This window comes from Erithacus rubecula, assembly GCF_903797595.1.
Source record: "Erithacus rubecula genome assembly, chromosome: 13".
NCBI classification, from domain to species: Eukaryota; Metazoa; Chordata; class Aves; order Passeriformes; family Muscicapidae; genus Erithacus; species Erithacus rubecula.
This window is the reverse complement of record NC_136665.1, coordinates 18892019-18918020: the sequence shown is the minus strand read 5'-3', so window position 1 is coordinate 18918020 and position 26002 is coordinate 18892019. Positions and strand designations below refer to the sequence as shown.

The 26002-nt window shown below is 46.2% G+C and overlaps 1 long non-coding RNA gene across 1 annotated transcript; it reads left to right on the top strand.

Annotated features, from left to right (window-relative positions):
* The first annotated feature begins 4966 nt into the window (after positions 1-4966).
* LOC306807663 lies at positions 4967-6288 on the top strand. The gene is made up of 3 exons (XR_013775773.1): positions 4967-5132; positions 5491-5605; positions 6191-6288. It is a non-coding gene; the product is annotated as an uncharacterized lncRNA (long non-coding RNA).
* The last annotated feature ends 19714 nt before the right edge of the window (positions 6289-26002 follow it).

Here is a 26002-nt window from a genome sequence, read left to right as displayed (position 1 = left end):
CGTCTGACAAGCCAAAAATAGATTAATCTCAAGCCTCTGCTACAATTACCACTTGGATTTCTGTATCACTTACTGCCTAAGTGGTTTACAAGCAATTAGAGGCTGAGCCTTGGAAGGAGCTGAGCAGGGGGAAGCAGAGCAGGAGAGATCAGAGGCAGCACCCAGCCCTGTGCTCAGCTTTGGGAGACTTGTCCCAGGGAATTTAGGCACCAAAGGCACTCCAGCCCTGTCCTAGAATGGGAGTTGGGTTTAGCTGGGCTGGAGCTCTGCTGCTGGCAGCCCTGTGTCTGTCCTCACTGCTGGGCTTAGGCCAGGTAGGTGGGAGGACAGAGATGCTCGAGGCATTACTCAAGTAAAACCAGCACCTGATAAAGATTGAGGATGTGTTGGGAAGTTTCTTGGATAAATCAGTTAATCCCCTCCCTTGTGCCCAGCAGATCCAGTGGGAGTGACAGAGCCTGGTGCTGTCACATCCATGGCCTTTCCTGGGGTGTTACCCTGAGAGCTGATAATGGGAACATGAAATTAAGCATCACCTGAGGATTGTGTGCAATAAAGCAGCTGGGAGGCTGCCAGCACTCACAAAGAGATCCTCAGCTCTTTACATCCAAGTTTTCATAACCAGTTTTATTTTTGGATTTCCATGGGTACTTTGTTTAAATACCTGGAAATTATTTTGGTGAGTGATCTCCTGTTAAATCAGGATTCTTTAGAATTGGGGGGCTGATGGGTCCCAGTGGCCTGTGGTTATTTTAGCTGGATGCAGGAAGGGCAGTGCTGGAATTTCATGTCCCCTAAGGTGTGTGACCAAGTGAGAGCTGCTCAGTGGGATGGGATGGATGAACAACTTCCCACCAGGGATGTGCCTGGAGAGGCCACAGGTGAATTCCTGAGTGGTGCTGGTGGGATTCAATCAGAATTTGGGATAGGAGAGCTGCATTAGTGAGGCTGGGCTGGCTGGAGGAGCACACAGAGGGGAGTGGGAATGTGCCCTGAAGAGTGCAGCCCATGGAAAATCCTGATCCCAGCTGGAAAACTGGAACCCAGCCCTGCAGTGCCACGTGTGGCTGCTGGGCAAAACCTGGACACTGCTTGTTTAAACCCCCTTGAACAACAGAGACTTTTAAAAAGCAGGATTTTGTTCACTTGATAAGATGAAATTAAATGTGACATAATCTCTGCCCCCAACTTTGGATGGTAAAAGGCAGGAAGAGGATCAGAAACCTCCAATTCCTTCTGGGGGAGGTGCCAGCAATAATATATGAGCAAATATATATTTATATATGTATATATTGCATGCTATTCAGAGAAAATCTTCAACAGAAAACTTCTTTATCACCAGTGATGCTCCAAATGTGCTGTTTCACAGTTGAGCAGGGTCACACCATTATCCTGCCTTTTCTTCCCAGAAAATTGCACTGTGCAGCACTATAAACCTGAATAATGCAATAATGTTGGAAAGACATGTTATTTTTCCTTCTAGGTTGCTTAATTAATTTCTTTCACTTCTTTTATACTGTTTGATGAATATTATTTCAAAGTACTGTCAAAGGGAATGTGAGGAAGGAAAAATGAGCCACCTACACACTGCTTCTAATACAACTGTATCACTCTTTGAAAAACAGGGATTTAATAAAAAATAGGTGTTAGCCCATCTGCTTGACAGGGAGTATTTGGAATTGTCAGGCATGTTTCTACCCTAATTATCTTTGTTGGGCCATTTTGTAAACTGAGAAATTCCCCAAGTTAAATAAAAACTCAGAGACAGGCCAGGATATTAAAAAACTCCACTTCAAACACCAGAATAAAATTGTTCTTGTTTGGGTTATTCCCTCCCACCCAGAGACCTCTCACAGCATTTTACCATGAAAAGCAAAATGGGCACTTCTAGGGGTTTGTTTGGAGGTTATTGGGCATCTCTGGGGGAAATCCAACAAAAGTGGACAAGTGTGCAATGTTTCAGTGTGGGGAAAAAGCCTCCAGGTGGAATCACTGAGAGGTTTTCATGTCCCTTCATTGTGGTGATTAAACTGAAAGGGTAAATTGGGGATGATGCTGATGGTTTGGGTTCTGTGGGTTTGGGGTGTGTTCTCAGAGACACTGACACAACAACAAATCCTCTGCAGTGGTTTGGAAGGGGCAAAGGGGTGGTTGTGGGTTTTTAACACAAGGATGGAGCTCCCTCAGCCAGAGGTGGCACCAGGGTGGGTGCAGGAGGACCCAGGACCCAGGCTGCACACAGAGATGAAGGCTGGGTTATTAAAATTTAATTTGGCAGATTCCTGAGCTGGGGGTTCCAAGTCAGAGCTTTCAGGCAGGTCAGCACACCCAGCCTGCACACAGTTAACAGCACTCTTGACTTAGGGTAGCTGCTGCTCCCAGCCTGGCTGGAGGGGGCATTCCCTCCCTCAGAATTCTGAGGGAATAATTTATGGGAAAAGTTTGTCTTTTTTCTCATGTTTGTATTTCCCATTTCAAAAATCTGTGATGAAAAATTTATCAAAATAAGCCTTTTTCTTTAGTTCTTTCCTGAGACCATAGGAAAAGCTGCTGCTGCCTAATTGGAGGTTCCCAGAACCATCTTTCTCCTGTGAATACACACAATATTCATGTTGTACATATTTGCTGTAGATTGAGTGGATTTCTTCTTCAAAACTTGCTGTGCTGATGAATGCTTCTCCTAGGAGAGTTCCCCTTTCAATATTTGTGGAAAACGCACAAAGGACAAGGACACAGTTGAAGTCTCTTAATTTGCAAATGTATCTGAATATTCATGATGCCTATTTTCATATTCATCCATTTTTCTCCTCTTGTTTTAAGGTAGAACACATCTGTAACAGCTTGTTATGGCATCAGAAATGTCAATGCTGGGGAAAGCAGTGCAAGATTGATCACAGAATTATTGAATGGGCTGGGTTGGGTTGGGTTGGGCTGGAAGGGACCTTAGAGATGATCTTGTTCCACCCTGAATTTGCCAGCAGAAATCCTGCTGTCTGCCTTAATAAACTCCTGGTTCCTGGAGGGTGATCCCTGCTCCAAGTGAAGGGCAGAACAGTGACAATTGTGGTCAAGCACAGATGTTGGAGGGTCACTGTGACCCCACAGCTGCCCCAGGAGCTCCCTTGGAGATCTCCCTCCTTTAGAGATTCCTTCTCATCCCTCACTGAGCTCAGCAAAATTAAATCACCAAGTGTTCAAAGAAAGGACAGCATGAAAAGCACTTTGGATCCCCTCAGAATGAAATTAATTTTCCTTTGGACCCTGAGCTGCTGGAGGCACTGCCTATCCTCCCTGCACAGCCTGTGGCACCCAGCACCCCTCTCCTTTCATCTGCTGCCTCTCAACAGCTCCTCAGATTGGGAAATTCCCTCCCACATCTTATTTGAACAGTTCATTCCCTGAGAAATTTTGCCAGCACAGATTACTTCTCTTCAGGACTGGCAAACACTATTTCTTACCTGGTGGCTTATTGGGAATACAATTGGGAAAAAAAACATGATAAGGTTTTGCAAACAGCAGGATGAATAAAGGGAGGAGGGAGATTTTTTATCTCCCACCCATTAGCTGCAGACAGAGGCAGTTCCTGCTCTGATTATCTCCAGTGTGCAGTTTTTCTCAGGGGAGCTGCTGATTTAGCTGGAAAGCATCGAGTGTCACGGGCTGGTGGCTGCACAAGGTCACAGTGCTGGCACGTGTGAGGTCCCCACTGTCCCCTGTGCACAGCAGGACACACCTCAGACTTTGTTCTCCATGCTCTGTGTGTTCTTTCCTCCTTGAAGGCACAGATGCTCTTCCCCCAGAGTGTCCCCATGTGTCTGGGGTGACCCAGAGGGATTCCCTGGGGCTGCTTTAGTGCAGCAGCTCTGGGACCTGCTCTGGCAGTGCAGGAAGGACATTCTGCATCCCTGAGATCCTTCCAGATCCTCTCCAGAACAAGAGGCCTCTCTGGACTTGCAGCCAGTGTTTATTCTCCCTCTCTATTTCAATTATCTAAATGTTTGTATAATTCAAAAATTGGTTTCAGCCCAGCAAAGCTCCCGACCTCACTCTGAGTTTTGTTTGCTGCAGAGCCCTTTTCTAGTTGTTTCTAACAAAGAAACAACTTCCTTATTGCAGGATAAAAGCCCATCTAAGAGATAAGCTGTCAGGAGGAATGTGGCACTCTGCACCATTTCTGGGCATTCAAACTTCCATCTATTTTCAAATATTTTGCAGAGCAGCCAGCACCTGGTGTATTGATTGTGCCATTAAATCACACTGAGCTCATGTCTGAGAGAATTTTGGGATTACTGTGCCACCCAAACCCTGGCTGTCACTGCAAGGCAAAAGAAGAAACATTCACTATTAACATTTTCCCTCCAGGTTCACTTGCCCATGCCCTGTCTGTGTGGCACTTGCTCTGGTGGGTGAAGCCTGGGCTGCTCTGCCTGGCACTGAAACTGCCCTTAAGGCTCCCTGAGATATAGAAGAAGACAGGGATAACAAACCCTTCCTGAGCAGCCAGAACAGAACCCATTAAGCTATTGCAAGCCATGCAATTCAATGGCCCTGAAAGTATAATTTGATTGTAATTCAGGAGGTTACTAAAAGGAAATCCATACCAGGCTGAAAGATAAGCAAAAGCGAGGAGTGTATTTAGTGGAGTGGTGAAATGTGAGGTGTGGAGTCCCTTATCTCCTTTGTCTGCACTTTATCACCACTGAAGGCAAGTAAAAGGGGAATAATATCTGCTTCACAAGAGAAGATTGGATTAAGTTTTCCCAATGGTCTTGTGGGAGCTGTTTCCATTTTGCTCCTGCCTGGATTAGCCCAACTCCTTCAGGCTGTTCCACATCTCTACAAAAGGTCCTGGCAGGTGGAGGGGAGCATGGTTTGTGTGCTGGAGGAATTTGCCTTTGACCTCTAAAAAGGAATTAGGAGACCTACAACCTCCTCCCTGACTCTTACTGTGAGATTTCTTTCTCAGATCCCTTTTTGTAAGGGCAACTTTTTGTTCAGCAGTGTTATCTCTTGCAGGTGTTTGTTAGAATCATTATTTGTGAGAAGAAACCTGGGTATGCTCATTTCTTGCTGATATTCCCCTCTCTGCAAAGACCTGCCTGACTCACTGCATGACTTGGAAACACCCCCAGGTATTTTATCTCTCTATTTTATCTCTCTATTTTATCTCCTGCTCCTGCTCTGAGCACTGAAAGGATGCTGCTGCTTCTGCATGGTGGGATCCAGTTCCCATCTACCTGAATTCCATTGGAGTGGGAATGATGGAGTCTGGCTGAAAGGGGGCTCTCAGCCACCAGAGTTTGTTTCCTTAAGTTTGTTGAGTTGCCCAGGCAAAGGCTGATAATGCTCAGGAGATGATTTTATAGTTCACACACATTTACTGCCCAGATATTTCCATTTTTTCCTTAGCCTTTTTCACATATAACTTGCTTTACAAGCACATGGGTGATAAAGAGAATGCACTTATGGAAGGTTCTGTGTTCATTCCAGGGATGGCTCAGCTCAGAAGAAACGATCACAGACAGACACTCATCACTTCCACCCAATTCCACACTGCTTGCAAATGGATCAGGGGAAAAACTCTGCAGCCTGTGGGCTCTGACAGGTACCTCCAGGAAGTTTATAACTGAAATGAAGGGCTGATTTCCCTGGTTTTCATTTGGAGGAGGCAGACAATGATTTTTTGCTCACTCATGGCCAGTGCTGACCAGCACAAGTGCCCATTCCTGCCAGAGCTTTGATTTTCAAGGATCACGTGTTTCTTTTTCTATCACTTTTCTTATTTCTCTCTGGTTGCTGTTGTAACTGCTGCATCTTCTTTGAGCTCCTGGGCACTACAAGACATCTCCTAGATGTTGAATCTTGTCATTTTTGATAAATCTCTGTGAAGCACAGAGCTCAACTGAAACTGCAGCTCAGCATCCTGAAGTGCCAGTTCAATCTATTTCTAGCCTTGGAAAAAAAAATAGAAAAGGGGGGCAGCAAAAACCTCACAGCTTTATAGCAGTAATAATGGTGGGAATGAGTTGGTTTTCAGAAAATAATTTAATCCCTGGAGTACTGAAGATGGGTTTTGAGTGTCAGAGCCTAAGGTAAGGCAATGTCCTCTTGTTGTGGCTTCTATTAAAACAAAGAAACTTTTTCCCTCTGAAAGTTCATTAAAGTTCAGTTTTATTTTACCATTTTCCAGACTGAAACCACAAGTGGAGGAGCCTTCTGGAAATCTGGGGATTGGTCTTGCCTCAGCACACCTGGGCACTGCCCTTCCATTGTTTTATGTGACTTTGGGATCCAGAGAGATTCCTTGTGCTGCAGGAGAGGCCAGATGATTTAAGAGATGATTGATTACACACCAGGAGAGCTGGAGAGGGATTTTAAACACAGAAATGGGGGCTGGCTGCCTCTTTGCAGCCCACAAAACCAGGAGTTTATGTCTTAGACTTTGAAATTTCTTTTTGGTTTCACCTAAAGAGGACAAATCTCACTCCTGCTTTCACAAGAATGCAGCAGCTGGCACCACATTAAATGTCAGGTGAATGGCACGGACAATGAGAATTAGAATTTGGCAGCAGTGTGTGCCTGGTGCTGGGGAGCAGAGTTATTTCTCACAGATGCTGATCAGCAGCTCCCTGAGAGGCTGATGTGAGGCAGGGCAGAGTGTGCCAGGGTAAAACCCATCCTTCTGCTCCTGCCTCTCCATCTCAGGCACATTCCAGACTCTGCTTGAGCTGTTTCACTGCAAACACCTTCTTTTCACCTGTTCTTGCCCGTGGGTTGCCTCTGTGCCTGCACATCTCTTTTGTGTCTTTGGGAATCCCAAACTGTTCAGTTTGATGTCTTGTCAAGGTTCAGGCCCTTCAAAACATATTTTAATATTTGGGTTGTTTCAGGTTTCTTTCCAAATACCTTTAATTGCTAGAAAATCTGCAACCATATCTTTAATTATGTAGGATATCCAGATTTACAGATAAGTGTGTCTAAGTGCATTTAAGGCAGGAATTAGGAATAAATAGGATGCCCACCTCTTTAGCATTCAACTTCACTCTTCCTAACTGCCATCTTCATTTGTACTCTGGTTGTGACATAGAAATCAATGCCCCCCCAAATGAAATTGCTTTGTCTAATAATCCTTTGTGCCAGGGTTATCAATAGTTCATTAGTCTTACTTTGCATCTGTCAATAAAAGGTGGAATTGAGAAAGAGAGCTCAAGGAAAGAAGTGAGTTCATTCTCTGTGGAAGTGTCTCCCACTCTTTGGCCCACTTGATTCCAGGCTCAGGGGTGTAGTTGTACACCCAATTTTTGTTCACTTGAAACACCTTGGAAGCTTTCACAGCTTTTCATTTATTCCTGAGAGCCCCAGAGGGGTTTAGAGTCTCTGAGCAATCCTCACACCATGAAAAGCCACGAGTGAAAACCTCCCACAGCAGCACCAGGAATGATTTCAGCTCTTCTCTTTCAGCTGTCCCTTGGGTTCTGCCATTCCTGCCAAGGCCAGTTGTCCCTTGCTGCTCAGGACTTGGTGTGGCCCTGCCCAGGTGACAGCAGAGCCCTGCCTGGCCCAGCCAGGTGCTTCTCACTCCTCACCCTGATTTATGGAGCTTGACAGGAGTCAGTGGATGTTATCCCAGCAAGGTGGAACAGCTTCAGGCCATGGCATTTTATTCCCAGAACCTTGCCAAGTTCATCTGAGCAGCATTTTGTGTTGTGGTGCCTCTCACCCTGTGTCACTGAGCTCTAACAACGTGCCAGGGTCAGTGTAGGAGCCACTCTGGGTCCAAGTTGACCAAAAACATCCCAAACCCTTGTACTGCCAGTTTTTTATTAATTAGTTACAACTCTGACAAGGTTAACAAGCGAATTGTGTCATTCATTAGGTACCAAATAATTAGTGATGGCTCCTGGGATGCCACCTGATTTCCTTCATCCCAAATTTTACCTTGTTACAGCAGGTTTTCCAATGATCAGCATGCAATCATTTCACAACTCACCAAACCAGTAGATGTGGAGCAAAACCCAGGTCTGGCAGGTCTGTGGAGCAGAAGGAGATGGGGCTGGAGCTTGGCTGGGGGCACTGGGCTGGCTCCAAATGGGATTTGTGGTCTGGGGGGGTTCTCATGAAACCTGGGGGCTGAGCAGCTCCTGCCATTGTCCTTCAGCTCAGGAGCCTCCTGGGGCTGTGCTGGGATGGGAGTTGAGTCAGCACATCCAGGAGAAGCAGAGAGTTTATTCAGCTCCATCCAGTGACCTCAAGGGAATTGTGGAGTTAGTTTGGAAAAAAACCCAGCTGGAAGAGCTAAACCCCTCTGGCCTTCTGGTGCTCCAGAAATGAGTTCCTGAACTCACACAGGCCATGTTAAGTAGAGCCAGGGAAAAGTTTTGGCTGAGAAACTATTTGTCAGCATATTGTTCCCATGAATGTTTCATGAAGCCTTTGATTCCTTCAGATTTTCCTGCTTGGAGAACATTGATCATGGTTTTGGGTAACTCTGCTGCAAGAAAATTCTTCTTCCAATTTATTTTATGTCCTTTTCCTTTTTGCCAAAGGATAAGGAAGGGAGGATTGCTAAGTTATAATGTCTACATTATAAGAAAAAGAAACTATTTTTATTCCACTACTGCTGAAAATGACAATGAATTTTAAAAATTACAAGTTGAAAACAATAATTTATTTTGAAATTCCCTATGAGGTATATTTGCCTTTTTTAAAAAAAGTCAGTTTTCTTCATATGTAGCTTAGAAAGGTGATCTGATAGCATTGGGTTGCAGTTGGAAAAAAAAAATTGTACATAAAAACAGGGTGATTTAGAGCTGCTTCTTGTGTGACAGAGTTTTGGATCAATATTTCATCACAGGAAGTCGGTGCTGTGACTTTGAGTCTGGCTTTGGTGGCACAGGGAAGCTGCTCTGCTCAGGTGCCACTCCTGCCTGCTTTCCTCTGCTGATAAAAGTGAGCAGGGAGAACCAAAGGGAACAAAAAACACTCACAGCTCTCCAGAAAAACATGAGAGGATGAAAAGACTGTGGTTCTGTTTGAAAGGACTGTGGTTCTGTTTGAAAGGACTGTGGTTCTGTTTGAAAGAACTGTGGTTCTGTTTGAAAGAACTGTGGTTCTTTGTGCAAGGATTGTGGTTCTTTGTGCAAGGATTGTGGGTTTTTTGCAAGGATTGTGGTTCTTTGTGCAAGGATGTCTCTTCCCTCCTGGCTGCCCCCATCGTGTGCCTGGATCCCAATGCTGGGATGTTTCCCCAAGGGCAAACATTCCCTGTGATCAGCTTCTCCTGCACTTTGCCAGCTGCAGAGTGGCTGCAGGGACAGAGCAGTGTCACAGGCAGGTGGGGCTCTGGGTGATGCTTGTGATGAATGCAAGGAAATCTGCATTCAGGAGAATCAGAGATGGGGGAATTTCTAATCTTTGCTCTGCTCCAGGCCAAGTGCAGATGAGATTCTCAAAGATGATTCAGTGAGTCAGCTCAAAGTGAGATTTCCTCAAGTGTGGTGGATTTTTTTTGAGTAGAACCTCTCCAGAGCAGTGGCTGGAGTGGCCTCTGGGGCTGCAGAGCTGTGTGCTGGGGCAGCCACAGGCAGGACAGAGCCATGGGAAACAGGACAGTTGGAAGGTCAGAGGATATTTGGCACATTTATCACTGTCTGCTCCTTGCCAAGCTCTTCCAAACCCTGACTGCAGCTCTGACTGTCACACTGTGTTTGGAGACAGACCCAAGAAATGACTCAGGGCCCATCTGTGTTGCCAAATAACTTCACTGTTTGCTGCTGGTGTCTGGCTGTCCATGCTGGCTGCTGCTTTGGACTGAGACAGCTCCTTCCCCCCAGCAGGGACTGCTGGCCCAGCTGCAGAGTCTGTCCCCATCCTGCCACCATCTCAGCTGCCCTGCAGCCACCCCACATCCCCATCCTGCTGCAGGGGGCTGGACTGCTCAGGCTCCAGCAGGGAGGTTTGGCTGCCTGTGCAGCTTTGGGCATGGAGTGACAGGACAAAGGGGAGTGGATTTTGGGCAGGAATTGTTCCCTGTCAGGGTGGGCAGGGTGGCACAGTGCCCAGAGCAGCCCCTGGATCCCTGGCAGTGCCCAGAGCCAGGATGGACATTGGGGCTGGAGCACCTGGACAGTGAAGTGTCCCTGCCATGGCAGGGGTGGCACTGGGTGATATTTAAGATCCCTTCCCACCCAAACCATTCTGGTTTTTCAGGCCCCACTTTAGTTCTGAGTTACACAGTTTTAGTAGCAATTTAAAATTTACAGCACCCACTGAAAGTAACTTTGGATGGGAGCACACAGCTTTATTACTTTTTTCATAGTTTTATCAACAAATATAGCCTTTCCTAACAGCCTTTCTACCCTCTTGCCTCACAATTTATTTTTGAAAGGGCTATAAATAGGCAATGCTCTGGATTGGGTTAGTTCCCCAGGGAAATAAGTGCATGCCACTTTTATATTGGAGGTTAAATTCTGCCAGCCTTATACTCACTGAGGAGAGCATTAGGGGAGGTGTAAGGCAGGGAAGAGCTTGCTACTGTGTACAAATGTAATTTCACAAAGTACACCAATTGCATTTTTAGAAAGCTGATTATAGGGTCAATTTATTTTGTCAAGTGAGCAGTAATTAATTTTATAGATCTTAAAGGGAGTAAACTCTAAACTCTGCTCTGACTTGGACCTTGACATGAAAATAGAAGACTTGTGTGTGCTGAGCTTTCAGAGATGCTCTCAGTGTTGGCTGAGTGATGTGATGGTGAAAACCTGTGACCATTTTTGGGTGTAGCCACTGGAGGGGCTTTATCTTCCCTAACTGTACCTGAAGGCTCTTAAAAAAAAAAAAAAAATTGCTTTTTATTCCCTTAATTCTGTCTGGCCTCTGTTTTTAGGTAAGCCCATCAAGGTTTACCCATCAAGTGTGACTCCCTTCTCTCTGCTGCTCTGGGGGCTGTGCAGAGGGATTCTCCAGGCAGGGGGACAGGGTGTGTGCAGTGGCAGGGCTGTTGTTCCCAGGGATGCTGACAGCTTGTCATGCAGCACGAGCCACTGGCTGCTGCTTCAGCTCTGCCATCTGCTGAGGTTGCCCTCTTCCCTGCCTACTCCCCGTGCAGGATTTGGGTTTTTCTCCATCCTGCTGAGCTCCCTGCACAGCCCAGCCCCTCTGCTGGGGCAGCATCAGGAGGCTGCTGAGCAGCCTGGACAAGGTGGTTGTTACCCACCCACTCCTCACTGGGAAATCTCTCTTGTTACAATAAAGAAAACAAAGTGAGATGTGAGGAAAGTGGCATCCAGTCTCATGTGCTGGTGAGACAAAAATCCCTCTTCTCCCTGGCTGTGGGAATTGGACTCAAAAATTCAAGCAGACTTTCAGCCTGCTGTTGTGTGTAATGTAATTTATTCCTCTTTCATAACGAAAAAATGTTTGGATAAAGGTGAAAAAACCTATTTTAACCTGTTTTGATGGTTGGTTAAATGACTTCAAAAGTCTCTTCCAACCCAAACTATTCTATGACCCTGCAGAAGGTCGAAAGAAAAGCCTGGCAGATTGAATATTTTGAAGGATGCTATTCCTACTTCGGTTTAGCAATCCAGCAAAGGAGAGAACAGCATGACTGGAGCTGAGGAGAAGAGTGGGGAGAGTGAGTAATGAGCAGGAATGAGCAGCAGCACCTGCACAGCCAGCCTGAGGCCATGGCACTGGGCACAGCATGGGGAGCACCATATGCACTGCCAGGCTGAGAGCAGCAGCTCACACTGCCCTGCAGGTGGGGGGACAGCCCTGCCCTTGAGGAAGGTCAGAGAGAAGAGCTTTGCAAGATGGGCAGCTCCAGAGTGCAGGGTTTTATTTAAAGCACAGTGGGTTTGTGGTGGGGAGGCACTGAGGGCATTCCCAGGGTGCAGGAAGGGCTCTGGCACAGCCATGGGATTTCTTCAGGGGACAAATGGGGATTGGTAGGGTTGCAGGAAATTTGTAATAAAAAGAAACCCAGCAAATGAAGCACTTGGGGTACAGATTTTGGATAGCTCCTGTTTTCCTCTGGTCACTATATTCATATTTTAGATAGTGTTTGAGGGAATGATTTCAAGCAGGGATGTGGTTGTAAACATGCTGTTGCCATGTTTACAAGCTATGTAATGCTAGTTTTATACTACTAAATGGATCTTCTTCCTAATTTTGAGTTTCCCTGATTGGCTGGGTCTGTTCCACTCTGCATAAAATAGAAGAAGACACAGTGTGTGATAGATTTAACAACCTGTGGGATGCAGGGGTGAAATCCCCTCTCCAAGCCAGGCAGACAGGACATTATTGTCATTTCTGTGTTTTGTTTTCCTTTGTTTCAATTGAATACCTCTGGAGGATGAAGGATGGGTCACTTCCCTGACTTGCTTTCCTGCCTAAGTCAGGGGAAGAATTCAAGGGAGAATTCAGAGTGCCCTGAGATGTTGGACAGATCATCCCCTGCAGGATGCCCCTTCCCAGGATTTCAGCCTGGTGAACTTGCTTCCCCCTTCAGGTCTCTGCCTTTAATAGAAACATATTGAGGGTTTTTGGATTCCCCAAGCATGTTAATTTTATTTTTGCTTGGTCAATACATTGGAAGTGCTCAATGCCAGGTTGGATGGGGCTTGGAGCAATCTGGGAGGTGACAAGGGGTGACAAGACCTTTAAGGACCTTTCCAACCCAAATAATTCCATGTTTTGTGGCTATATTGAGAGCTGAGAGCTGGAAGTCAGCAGGAATTTGCTGCTGGCACTGGGGGGTGGAAACAGCCCCTGACATGAAGGACATCAGCACCCCAAACTCAGGTAGGACATGAGGGCTCAGCTGAAAAAGCTCCACCAGAATCACAAATCTTTAAAACCCATTTAGTGGTGACTGCAAAATGTTTTGCATAAACTCCTTTTCTTCCTGCCTAAATGTGAACACATCCAGATCAATCACTGAGCTCGAAAATCTTCCTGGTTCTTTTGTGAACATCCTGCTTTGTTATTCCTTTCATTTGTCTTGCACAGAACGAGCCAGCACCGAGAAAATAACTTATTGTGGATGATCAGAAAGACCTTTTTTCCCTTGCTTTTCAAACTAATACACAGAAATTGAATGTTGTCTGTACACAGAGCTGCTGTTTTCCATATATAACCAAGGTGTCACACAGCTCATTATTTCAGGGAAAAAAATCAGTGTCAACAACCAAGGCTTGTGGCTGTCGTTGGGCTTTTTAAAAGCAAAAACGTTTGATCTCTTGAAGAAAGAAAAGGAATCAACTCCTGGATTTTAGATTTTCTTTTCTGTACTTGGTCTTCTCAAAAAGCATCAAAAATTGAAAAATCTAAGGTGACATCCTCCGTTCTCGTGGCCCCTAATAGCCAGTCACTCCACCAATTTCCCTAAGTTTATCTTTAATCTACTTTTCCCAAACTAATTAGGGACTGAATGTCTTTGGACTGATTTTCATTTTGTCTTGAGTTATTGTGACATCTTTACTACAAATTCTTTCTCAGTCTAATTAAATTCCTGCAGCATAAGTGTCATTATTCATATCATCACCTGTGGTAGCCTCAGTCTCCTGAGGAGGGACTGACTCCCTTTTCCTGCTTCATATTTGAAAAGTTTGGCTTGAAGTAAGAACATCTCCAGGCTTAGCACAGGCAGGGAATCCATTAATATCTAGGAATTCAAATTGATGGGGTTTTATTAGAAACATCCAAGAGTTGTGCTCTTGTATTAGTGTTCAGAAGAATATTTGAAACTCTGCCTTGCTGTGTGCCCTGGGGTGCAGAGGCTGAGCTGTGCTCTGAGCCCTGAGTGCCAGGGCAGCCCCAGCACACCCACTCAGCCCAGAAATCCTCTGCTCTGCAACACCCTGCAAGGGCTTATCTGCTAAATAAAACCCAAATGAGGAATGGTGATACTTAATGAAATATAAGTTTGAGGATTTCACAAAAGAAATCTGCTGTCAGTGCTTTAATTTATTAGGGGAGAGCTATGTGCAGATGGTATATACAGAGTTATTTCCTGACTGTACTCCAGAGTAAGTTGATTTGTGGTTTAATGACTTTTATCAAAATGAAATAAGCGTTTGATCTTTGGATTTGATCTGGCTATATCTGCAGCTGCTACACCACTCCAGCAATTACTCCAAACTGGGCTTTGTGCCCAGGCAAATGGAGTTTGTCCTTGTTTCATGTCTCATTGACTGTCCTGATAATACACACAGTGCTACTGTAGGTTTTTTTCTTCCTCTAAATTTGATAGGTGTGAAACTAAGAGAGTAATTCCCTTTTTATTTTAGTATCAGTGTTGTTTTATTATAATCCGTTCACTACTCTGGTTAATTTTATCTCGAAGCTGCTCCTAACTGAAATTCAATACAAGAATGTGTAATTTTCTCCACATAATCCTGCTATGCCCTTCTACAGAGAAACAAGAAATTCATTTATGAATTCTAAATCTCAGACCCCTCGTGGTAATCTTCACATCTGTCCATGTGGTTCAGGGATGAGTTTGTAGTGATGTGTTGTGCACCCACGCTGGGCTAAATCCACTCCTAATGCATTTCAGTGGAAGGCAATAGAATTTATACTTGGAATCAATTTACCCCCATGTATCCATTTCTGAAATAGTGGGATTTTTTTTTTTTTTGCTGTTGGCTAATTAATTCCTGTCAGATTGAAGCTGTTAAGGTTAGCAATTCTTCTTCCAGGATGATACTTTTACTGCTCAGGACACGATTTGTCCAAGTTCAGCCTCAACAACTCCTGGTGGGAGATGGTTGTTCTGATGAAGAGTTCTCAGGGCTCTCTGCTGCCAGCTGTGACTTGCTGAGCAGCATTTGTGAGCTGCTGGGGTGGCTCAGCCAGCTCACCTGGGCACAGCAGCAGGAGGGAGCTGCAGGTTTCAGGTGCATTCCCTGCATCAGGGATGCTGGATGAAGATGTTCTGGGAGCAGCTTTGGTTTGGAGCCAGCAGCTCTGAAATCTGTGATTCTCAATGGTGAGGGAGAAGCAGGCAGAAGGAATTATAAAACCAGGGAAGGATTTTTGTTCTCGCCCTTTTCTTTTTCTTGCAGTCACTTCGGGATAAGGCGCTTCACGCTTTGCGTGGCTGGAAGGTAGATTTTAAATTGTCTCTTTTTTTTTTTTTTTGGCTGGATATTTCTTAGAGATAAGCAATAAAAATGGCAATAACTGGGAAGTGACTGGTGGATGAGTTGCCTGGAGATCTGCAGTGCTACCAGAAGCTCTGTGAGAAGGCAGCTCAGCCTCAGATCTGGGGAAGGTTTTCCTGTGCCAGGGTTGCTGCTGCATCTTTAGCAAATCAAACTCCTTGCACAGTACTTGCTCCTTAATCCAGGAAAATTAAACCACCAGCCATAGCTACATTGTCCAGCCATCTGCTCTCCCAGGTGCTCCCATGCCTGAGCAGAGATGGAGGGATGTGACCTAGAATCCCTCTGCAGAGCTGGGATCATTCCCAGCACAGTCCCAGCCTTCAATCTTCTGCATGACATCAGATAAAGTAAACACCAAGATTTGATGTGAGAGCATATGTCCATTGCATAATTCATTAGAATTCTTCTCCACAACTATTTTTAGATATTTTTCAATCAGAAGTAGAGAGTGAGGATTATTCAGGAACAGAAAAAGATAAGAAAATGATGAAGGGGCTTAGGAAGATGTCTAGGTACTTCTGGGACTGAGATCTGGACATTTAGCTGTGTGTGTTTGGTTTTTAAATAATTATTTCTGTCCTGGACAATTCCAGTCTTTCACGACAGCTTGGTAGTGGGATGGTGTAAATCCAACAGCAGAACAGGAAACCTGCTCCTTTTCTATTCAGCACTGCTGCTAAAACCCTGTCAGGCCAGACACCACCCCCAACACTTCAGACTGTATCACTCCATCACCTTGAATGAGGTTATTCCAAATTTCCAAACACTAAACACCTCCAAAACCATTTCCCCTCTGTTTTGAAAAGCATCCACGGAGTGTTGGTGGGACACAGAGAGCAGAGCTGGTGGTTTCCCTGCTCAGGCTGTGCAAAACACATAACACACTCCTAACTGCAAATCATCACAGCTGCCACAGCTTCTCCTCATGTGTCAGAGGCTGTGAGAGCATCCAGGGGGTGTGAACACCTGGGCTGCTCCTGGGTTCTCAAATTCAGGCAGAACCTGCATCCTTTGCCCAGCCTCACTTCACCCCACACGTGCAAGAAAGGAAGAAAAAATCCTAGGAGAATCCAAAGGCCACGTTGTACAGTGAGTCACTGATGAGGAGGGGAAGGAGGAGTTATTTTGAGGCTTTCCCATCTTGCCTATTGCTAGGAGACAGTTCTGGGCACACAGAGCTCCTCAAGCTCCCACAGCTGCCTCCTCGTGCCACAGGGTCCAGGGGGAGACAGGGGGAAGGAAATTGGGAAATTGGGGTGGGAGCTTCTCTTCGTTTTTAAATCCTCCCGAGACAAATGCAGAGTGCAGTGGAGGCAGGTGCAGGTGCCAAGGAGAGCAGGGTGCCTGGAATGTCACCTCAGGCTGAGCTGGGTCACTCAGCTTTCATGGCCTGCTCTCTGCAGGGAGTGGGGAGTGATGTGGTTCCACCCATTCCCAATTTTTGTAGTGCTTGGGAAGGTGCAAAATGCAGCAGTGCCAGCCATGTGTGGGCTTGTCCCTGGTGATCCATGCACAGCATCCCCTGCCAGCACTCCAAAGGGCAGCCCATAATCAGCACCAGCCTCACCACCCCTGACACCAGTGTTTAAATTCTCAGTTCTGACCAAAATTATTCCCTGGACTCCCAGTTTTCAAAAGACACCTAAGTCTGGGCTGCTTGAGGCTGGGGTTGTAAATGGACAGATCTCCTGGGGTTGTCTCATGGGCAGGCAGAGCCTGCAAAAAGCCAAAGCTGTCATGAGAACATGGGAATTTGTCATGCAGAAGGGAACTGCTGAGACAACTGTGGGATATCTCACACTGTATTTGTCACACTAATGCCAGATGGCCAGGAATGGGATCCCCCACGTTCTCCTCCCAGTCTGAGAAGACAAGAAAATAAACAAGGAAAATGTCTGTGCTGGTGGCATCTGTGGGCTCCCTCGTAAGGTGAATCACTGCTTTTGATTGCTGAAATAATTAGGATTTCTTTCTAATTGGATTCCCATGTTAACCCTTCCTGTGCCACAGATCCCAATCATCCTTTTAGTTCCTGGTTCCTTGGAATTGCATGATCTTTAAGGTCCCTCCCAACCCAAACCATTGTGGGATTCTGTGATTTTGTGGAAAATGAGACTTGGCAGCAATTCCAGGCAAGGACATTTGACACCAGCTGGGCTGTTGGTGTGGATCCCATCCCTGTGCTGCTCCCATCACCTACAGGACCATCCTGGGGGTGATCAAGGCTCAGCTTCCTTCCAACTACAGCACAAGAGTGTAGGAATTACAGGAGAAGAAGCAGAGCAGAAATCTGTGGAAATATTTGAGTGTGGGGTGCTCTGCAGTAGGTTTTATCCCTGAGATCCCTGCACTCCTGCCATACATATGAGCACATGCATTTATTTTAAAACTCTTACATGCAGCATTTCCTACCTGGCTGGTGCACCAAAGCAGATTTTTTCCTTAGCAAATAAGGGAAAGAGCTGGGTAAGTATAAATGTGTGTCTTAACAGCCTCGTTTGTGCCAAAATTGCCAAGTAAATCAGATGACAGGGGGCTGTGAGTACTCATGTCACATTTGGGCAGCAAAGCCCACTGCACACAGCTTTCATTACAATATTTCTCTCAAGCACAGCCTGTCTCTCATGTTTTTCTGAACATTGTTTAAAGAACTGATGAAAGGGCTGAAAACTTTTCCAACTTTCCTTTTCTTGGGTCTCTTCAGCTCGAGTCTTTCATCACTCAGTCAATAAACAGTGGAGGACTCTTCTGAACTGCAGAGGGAGCGAGGAGGAGAAGGGGAAATTAATGATATCACCAAATTGAAACTCTTTCAAGTTCCCTTTAATTGCAGAGGGCACGGGGAGCTCATTCAGTTTTAATTCTCTGATCTCTTGCTGTCCCCAAGGGACTGATCTGCCTCTCCTCCCACGCGATTTTCCCAGCTCGGGTTCCTGCTCCTTGCTCAAGGCCCTTCCCTGAGGGATTTTGGAACAGCAGCCACAGCTGAGGTGACCACACTGAGGTGGTCACACTGCCCTTGGGCACCACACAGAGCTGATCCTGCTCCTTCAGGCCCCTGGTGTGCACTGGGGATCACAGGATCCCACACTGATTTTAGCTGGAAGGACCTTAAAGCTCATCCAGTGCCACCCCTGCCCAGGCAGGGACACCTTCACTGTCCCAGGGTGATCCAAGCCTTGGACACTTCCAGGGATCCAGGGGCAGCCACAACTCCTCTGAGCATCTGAGAATATCCAAGAATATCCAATATATCCAAGCAGTCCAAAGTTCAAAGAGAAAACAATAAAACCTCCAAGAACATCTCAAAAAATTGCTGCTGTCCAGGCTGAAGGCACCAAGCATTCCCTGGCTGTCTTTGTCTCATGGGAAATATCAGTGCAAGGGGCTGGAAACTGCTCAGAGAGCCATTCCCACCGTGGAAAAGCCTGAGGATTATCATCACAACAGGTCCCTGGGCAGAAACATGAAGCATAAAGCTTTAAATTCAAGTCACACTGATAAGAATAACAAATAAAGAGACCAAATTCCCTTAAAAAATGGGATTACAGAGGCCGTGGGGAAGAAATATTTTAAAGGAAGTTAAAGAGAAGTTAATCTGCTTTTATGTAATTTGTTTTTCTATTCTTCCTGAACTGGCTTGCTTTGGAGGCAGCTGCTTTCAAGGTTTACAGCCATGCATATGGCTGGGAGGGCTGGAATTGGCAGCCCCTGGCCTGACAGAATAATGGCTAACTGGAAAAATGGCTGGGGAGATAATTTACAGATGATAGGACCACATCAAACCCAGTGAAACACAACCCATTCATTTTTACAGCCTCCAGATTGCTGCCTGTTGTGATCCATCCCTCCCAACAGCTCTCCTGTCACACAGCCCATCCCTCCCCTCCCATGGGACAGGATCCCATGGAAATCCTCATTCCTGGAGAGTTGGACATGGGCAGGATCCCATGGAAATCCTCATTCCTGGAGGGTTGGACATGGACAGGATCCCATGGAAATCCTCATTCTGGAGGGTTGGACATGGACAGGATCCCATGGAAATCCTCATTCCTGAAGGGATGGACATGGACAGGATCCCATGGAAATCCTCATTCCTGGAGGGTTGGACATGGACAGGATCCCATGGAAATCCTCATTCCTGGAGGGATGGACATGGACAGGATCCCATGGAAATCCTCATTCCTGGAGGGATGGACATGGACAGGATCCCATGGAAATCCTCATTCCTGGAGGGTTGGACATGGGCAGGATCCCATGGAAATCCTCATTCCTGAAGGGATGGACATGGACAGGATCCCATGGAAATCCTCATTCCTGGAGAGTTGAGGTACCTCCAGCCCCCCCAGCTGGGGGGGGGGGAGAGCAGGAAAGCACTGCCCAGATGTGGGCAGCTGTGTGGGCATGGACAGAGATGGACACTGGAGCCTTGGATTACTGTGACAGGGACAGAGCTGGGTGCAGACTGGAGACAAGGTTTGCACAGCTCTAATTTCAGTGGGATGAAAGTATTTTATAACTGAAAATTCAGGTGGAAAAAGGTGTAAATTAAGTCCTAGAACCTGTCCAATCCCTGTGTCACTGATGAGTAGGACCACAGGTTTGAGTTCCACTTCCTTTCTGTTTTCTCTGTTTAAACTGGGAACAAGGATTAATGTTTGAGATTTTACTATTAAATACCAAATGCTATCAAAATCTCTGAATCGAGCCCTAAATCCTAAAAGCTTTATACTTTTCCCCAGAATTACACCAGAGTGTCACCTTTGGAGCTGTGCTGTTCTTTGTTCAGCAGTAAATGAGCAATTCCTGGAGAAATCCCAGTTGGGGCAGTCCTGGCCCTCCCTTGGCCAAGCCCTGAGTGAAAGGAGGATTCTCATGGCTGAATTACAGAGCCACTAAACAAAATGGAAATGTTGATGTTCACTATTGATTTTATCCTTTGCTGCTCTGGAATGGTGCTAGTGGGAGCTGTTGTAATCAGATTACCTTAAAATTTACAGAATGAAGTGCTTAATTTATCCCCCCTTTTTCCTTTCCCAAAGCAGTACAACAGGAAGGGATCAGCTGTGCTTCTTGTAGAGCAGCTCTTCTCTTTTTGCTTTTCTTGCTGTGTTTGTGCAATTCATCTTTTATCACTTTCAAAACCTTTTTTTAGAACATTTTGCATTTGTTATATCTCCTCAAGTAATCGCTGATATTGGTTATGGAATAGAATAGACTGTGATTGTTGGAGATATAACTGCAAAATGTTCCCAATTTCTGGGAATATCTATTGAAAACCACATTTACTAAACATCCATCTGCAGCTGCCTGTGCAGTCAGGTCTCAGCCCCATATCTGGATGTCTTTGGGATTCAAGGCAGCCAGGCTGATTCCAGTTTAACTGAGGATCTGGGAAGTGCTGCATTTTGAGTGATATATCCTCTCATAATCTGAGAGGTTAAATGGTTTTTCTGATTTGATTCTTTACTGCCTTCCCCATTTCCCATCAGATGAAACGGGCTGTGAAATGACAGCAAATGCAAGTGGCACATTTGTGTGACTGCAGCAGGGGAAGAGGAACTGGGCTTTAATTGCCCTCATTAGCCATATGCTGTGTGCAATATCAGTGGCAATTTCAGGGGCAGAGTGGCTGAGAAGTCCAGCCCCTGTTGTTATCCCTGTTATCCCAGGCTGCCTGTGGGGCTCTGACTCAGGACACAGCAGGTCCTGCCAGGAAAATGGACCTGCAAGCTCTGTCCCTTGGCTGGGCTCAGGGAGGATGGATGAGCATGAGCAGACAATCCCAGACTGGTTTGGGTTGGGAGGGACCCTAAATCCCACCAGTGCCACCCCTGCATGGCAGGGACACTTCACTGTCCCAGGTGATCCAGCCAGGGAACAATTCCTGCCCAAAATCCCATCCAGCCCTAAATTCTCTCTGGTCCTTCTCCAGCTGAACCACTTGTTCTTGCTGTGTGCTGTGTTCACACCCATGTGGACTCTGGCTCTTCGTCCTCTTGAGCCCCTGGTGAGCACCTGATCCTGAGCAAAGCACTCAGACCAGGCCACCCCTTGTGAAAACACGGAATTCTTTAGGTTGGAAAAGGTCTTTGGCATCATTGAGCCCCACCACAAAGCAGCACTGCTCCAACTGTGCTGCCACCCAGGGATGATCAGCCTGTGGCCCTGCCATGATCCCCTCCAAGTGCCACTCAGCAGAGGAACCTGCCTTTCAAAGGAACAAGACTTTCAATCTCTCTATTTATCACATTTAACCCTCTCCTTGCTGTGTCCTGCTGGCATTCCCTGCCATTCCTGCAGCCTGATCCCAGCTCTCCCCATCATTCCTCTCCCTGGCCACCACTTTGGAAGGAGGATGGAGATTTTTGTGGTTTAACAGATGGCAGCAAATCTTGATACCTGCATTTCATAGCCTGGCCCGTGGGGTTAGAGTGATGTATTTACTCCAGCACCTCAAGTCAATGAATTACATCCAACCCTGCAAATGGTCATAAATATGATAGTCTGTGTGAGCTGAGGTAATTGCCTGCTTTATATATGTGTTTATCTTCCCTGCATTGCATACACAATGTGCATTATGTCAGGGAGATGACAAAGAGCAGCCATAATGCTCCTCAACTGCATATTTCTTCTTTCTTTATGGCTGAGGCTTGGAGTTATCTTATGCATAGTTGGCTGCAGTGCTTTAATATAAATTAACATACTTAGAAAATGTCAAGGAGCATTAATTGACAATTTCAGAGGCCTACCTTGCTAAATAGCAGTTCAGTTCTGAAGCCTGTCCCTGCAAGCTTCATCTGTGGAAAATAATGCTTGTTCATGAATGGCTTCTGTAAGCTGGCATTAATTACATGGCAGTGAGTGCTGCTGTCACAGATGGTCTCTCTGTAAAACCAGGTGCCAAAAATAAAGTTTCAAGTCCCAGGAGGGAACTTCTGAGCTGGCTACTCAGCACTTTGGAAAAGCAGGGCACATCATTTTGTGTGGAAATAGCGACTTACTAACCTAATTCTGGACCCACTTCTGGCAGAGGATTGGCCTAGATAAAAATATTTCACATCAGCACCTTCCCCTGCACCTCAAACAAGGGGATCCATGGCAGAACCTGGTGTGGCTCTAACAGGGATGACACTGAATATTCCTGTAGACAAAAAGTGAAACAAGCTGAGGTTTTTTTATCCAAACAATTAGAACAGTGCTGGTGGTTGCTCTGCTGCCCTCCAGCTGTGTCACAGCTGGGAGCAGCTGGTTGGTGTGGAGGTGCTCAGCTGAATGTTAATTGTTGATTAATATAGCCCTGGGCTATAAAACCCCAGTTTTTATTTTTTTTTTCATGCATCAGGAAGGTGCTGCTCTCTCTCCAAGGTTCCCTGCTCCTCTTCCCAGCTGGGATCAGGGCCAGCTCCACAGCTCCTGGGAGCTTCCCTGCCTCCCTAAACAAAGTTAAGCAAGGCTGAAAGATGAGATTTGAAGGCATTTATTGATTTGGCTTTAATATTCTGTTATTCCTTTCCCATCAATAGACTATTTGCTTTATGCAGTGCACTGTGGTGTAAGTATATTCCCAGAAAATGATGCACATAACGTTATCTCCAATGAGAGCATATGGATATGAGATGAAAGCTGGGCTGTAAATCACTGCAGATCAGGAGTGGAAGCAGCATGCAGGCACTCTGAGCTCTCCCTGCTCTGCTCCTGGGCTGGGGTGGGAAGGGCAGCCCCTGCTGAGCACACAGGGCTGGGTTTCCCTGGCACCACTGGATGCTGCAGTGTTTGGGGCCCAGAGCTCTGCAGTGATGGGTTTCTCTGGAAACTGGCTGGGAAAGCCAGGACTGGGGGGGACCTGCCCTGTGCCCCCTGATTTTACCTAGCTGGGGGTTATTTTGGCCAAATACACCCTTCTTTCATGATTTCCCTCTTCTTTTTTTTTTTTTTTTTTTTTTTTTTTTTTTTTTTTTTTTTTTTTTTTTGTGCATTGTTGCTGTTGAAATACTTCCTGTGGTCCCCAAGTTAAGTCCTCCCCTGGGATCAGGGCAAAGCTGAGCCTAGAACTGCCCTCCTGGACTAACAGCAGGTGCTCATTGCCCTGACCCCCCTGCCCTCCTCTTCCTGCTGCTTTTCCTTGCCCTCCTCCCATCCCTGTGGGGATACAACCTCTCTCTTCAGATCCCACACTGGTTTGGGGTGGGAGGGACCTTCAACCCCACCCAGGGCCACCCCTGCCATGGCAGGGACACTTCACTGTCCCTGGACACTCCAGGGACCCAGGGGCAGCCCCTCTTCCCTGGACAGCCCATCCCATGCCTGAGCACCCCTGTGGGGATTCCCATTACACTTGTAAACACAATCCCAAGGATCATCTTTTAGTTCTCTTGTTTGAAACCTAAAATAGATATTAAAAATAGCTTTAAACCACCTGCAAAGCAACTGCTTCAAATTAAATTCTGTGATAACCCCAAAGGGGATTTAATTGAGAACAGACCAGAGCAGGGAGATGAGGAATTCCCTGGGATGGAGCTGCCTCTGTTCCTCTGTGTCACCCCAAATGTTGGACAGTTGGACAGTTGTTGCTGTTCTTGTCAACCTTTCATTTGTGTCATTCCCCTTCCTCCAAGATCTCACCCATGGCAATGACAGAACTTCAGCCCAGCCCTGAATTAAGGAAAAAATCCTTCCCTGTGTTCCCAGAGAGCACAGCCTGGCTCTGCTGGGCTGCTTGGCCATGAAATTGCCCATGAAATGGGAATCTATTGGTTATCATGCTAATTAGTAACCCCACAAGTTTATTTAAAGGTCACTGGAAAGCCATGAGATGGGAAAAAAAGAAAAGTCAAGAAGCCATAGGGGGTTTGTGTAATTTAGTAGAATGTTATTGCTAATATTTAAGATGCTTTCTGATGTGCATTAAATTAATAAGGGAGATGAAGGAGTGTTTTAATATAACTTAGTGTGAAAGTAGCCCTCAGAATTTATTTTATTCATAGTTTTTTGCATCAAAGGCCCTATAATGATTAATTTTCCAACTTACAGGTTTAAACAGCAAAATAAGAAATAATAGCTCCAAAGTTGCTTTGAAATACTTAATAAAATGGTGTTTTTAAAGCACTAAATGGCTTCCTAGTGCCACTAGAACTTCAAAGAACAGTATCCTCTACAGTATTTCTATTCACTTTTCTGCACTTTGCAAAGCTGACTCACTGTACAGGACATGGAAATATTTTCAAGTGGCCAAAATCAAGGTATTGTTATATCCCAACAAAAGCCTGGGCTGAAAACCTGCACTGAGGGCCTGGCAGGGCAGGAGTTAATTTGATGGTGCAGAAGGGTCTTTGCCCTTCCAGACCCCAGGACAAACCCAAAATGCAGCCAGTTGTTAAGGGATGGCTGCTGCAGGGGCACAGAGGGACTGACACAGCCCCAAATCCAAATTTTGGTGGGTTTTTTTTGGTGGAAAATACATGTTTTTCCATGGACAAAAAGCATCTTCATGTCAAAGCCAAGGGGTGTAAAATCAGATGTTCCAACCTGGAGAGTGCCCAAGTCTCCCCTCAGTGGGTATTGGAGGGAGAGAAATTCCTCCTGAGATGCTCCAGAGAGAAATTCTCCTTAAATACTGTAAAATAAGAGCAGGATTTGGCCCCTTTAGCTCCTGGGGAGGCAGAGGGCAGCTGGATCCAGGGCTCAATCCTGCTACAGGAGGGATCCTAATTGTAAATTCAGGCGTGCACAGGATTAATTGCCAGCAGGTGCCAAAGATAAGAAATTCCTCTCTGATCTGAGCAGGGGGTAACTGAATATTTCCCTGTATTGTTCTGTTCTTACCATTGTTCAGGGGGACAGAAAGTGAAAATCTACGTGAGGAAATGGGAAAAACAATTTTGCTGCTGTCAGAAAAGGAGAAAATGCAGCACAAGGCTTCAAAGGGGAGAAATTGTTAATTAGGAAATTAGTGCTTGAAAAAAAATAAATATATAAATGGGGAGGTCAGAGAGCTGGGAAAAGCCAGCCTGTAGATTCCTGCCCTGCCCTGAGCCAAGGGTTACACAAAACCCCAGCAGTTTCCTCCTGGTGTTGTGGGAAATTGAGAGATCAGCAATTAGTGGAGGTGCTGATTGACTGGTGGCCATGCCCAGCTCCTGAGCCCTGCCAGGACATCCTGAGCTCTCTCCTCAGGAGAGCCTGAGCAAGCCTTGAATGAGGGGCTGGCCCCTGTGGGCAGCAAAAAAACCCAAGGAGGGTCTTTAGAAGGTGATTCCTGCAGCCCCCAGGGCTGGATTGTCTGGTTTTGTGTTTTTAGGTGGCAGGGAAAGGGATTCCTGTTGTAGGAGCAGGGCATGGACTGAGGGAAGGACCCTGCTGTCCCTGGGGAGCATCCAGAAGGGGAATTGCTGCAAATGCAGGTTTCTGTCTGCTCTCCATGCACACAAACAAACCCAGGGAGGGCACTGAGGAGTCAGCCCAGGTGTGGAGCTGTGTCAGGGAGGCTCAGCCTGGAGATCAGGAGGTCAGGAAAAGGCACTGCCCAGGGAATGGGAATTCCCAAAGCTCCAGGAGCCTTTGGGCAGCACTGCCAGGGATGCCCAGGGTGGGATTGTTGGGGGTCTTGATGGTCCTTGTGGGTCCCTCCCTGCTCAGGATATTCCCTGACTCTGAAGGAACTCACCTGAGCAGTCTGGTCAGTTTGGAGAATTGAACCCATCACAGCAGGAACAGCCAATTAGAGAGGAATGGATTAAAATCATGGAATGGTTTGGGTTGGAAAGGACATTAAATATCATCTCATTCCAGCTCCCTGCCGTGGCTCTTGCAGATCCTCAGGACACACAGAG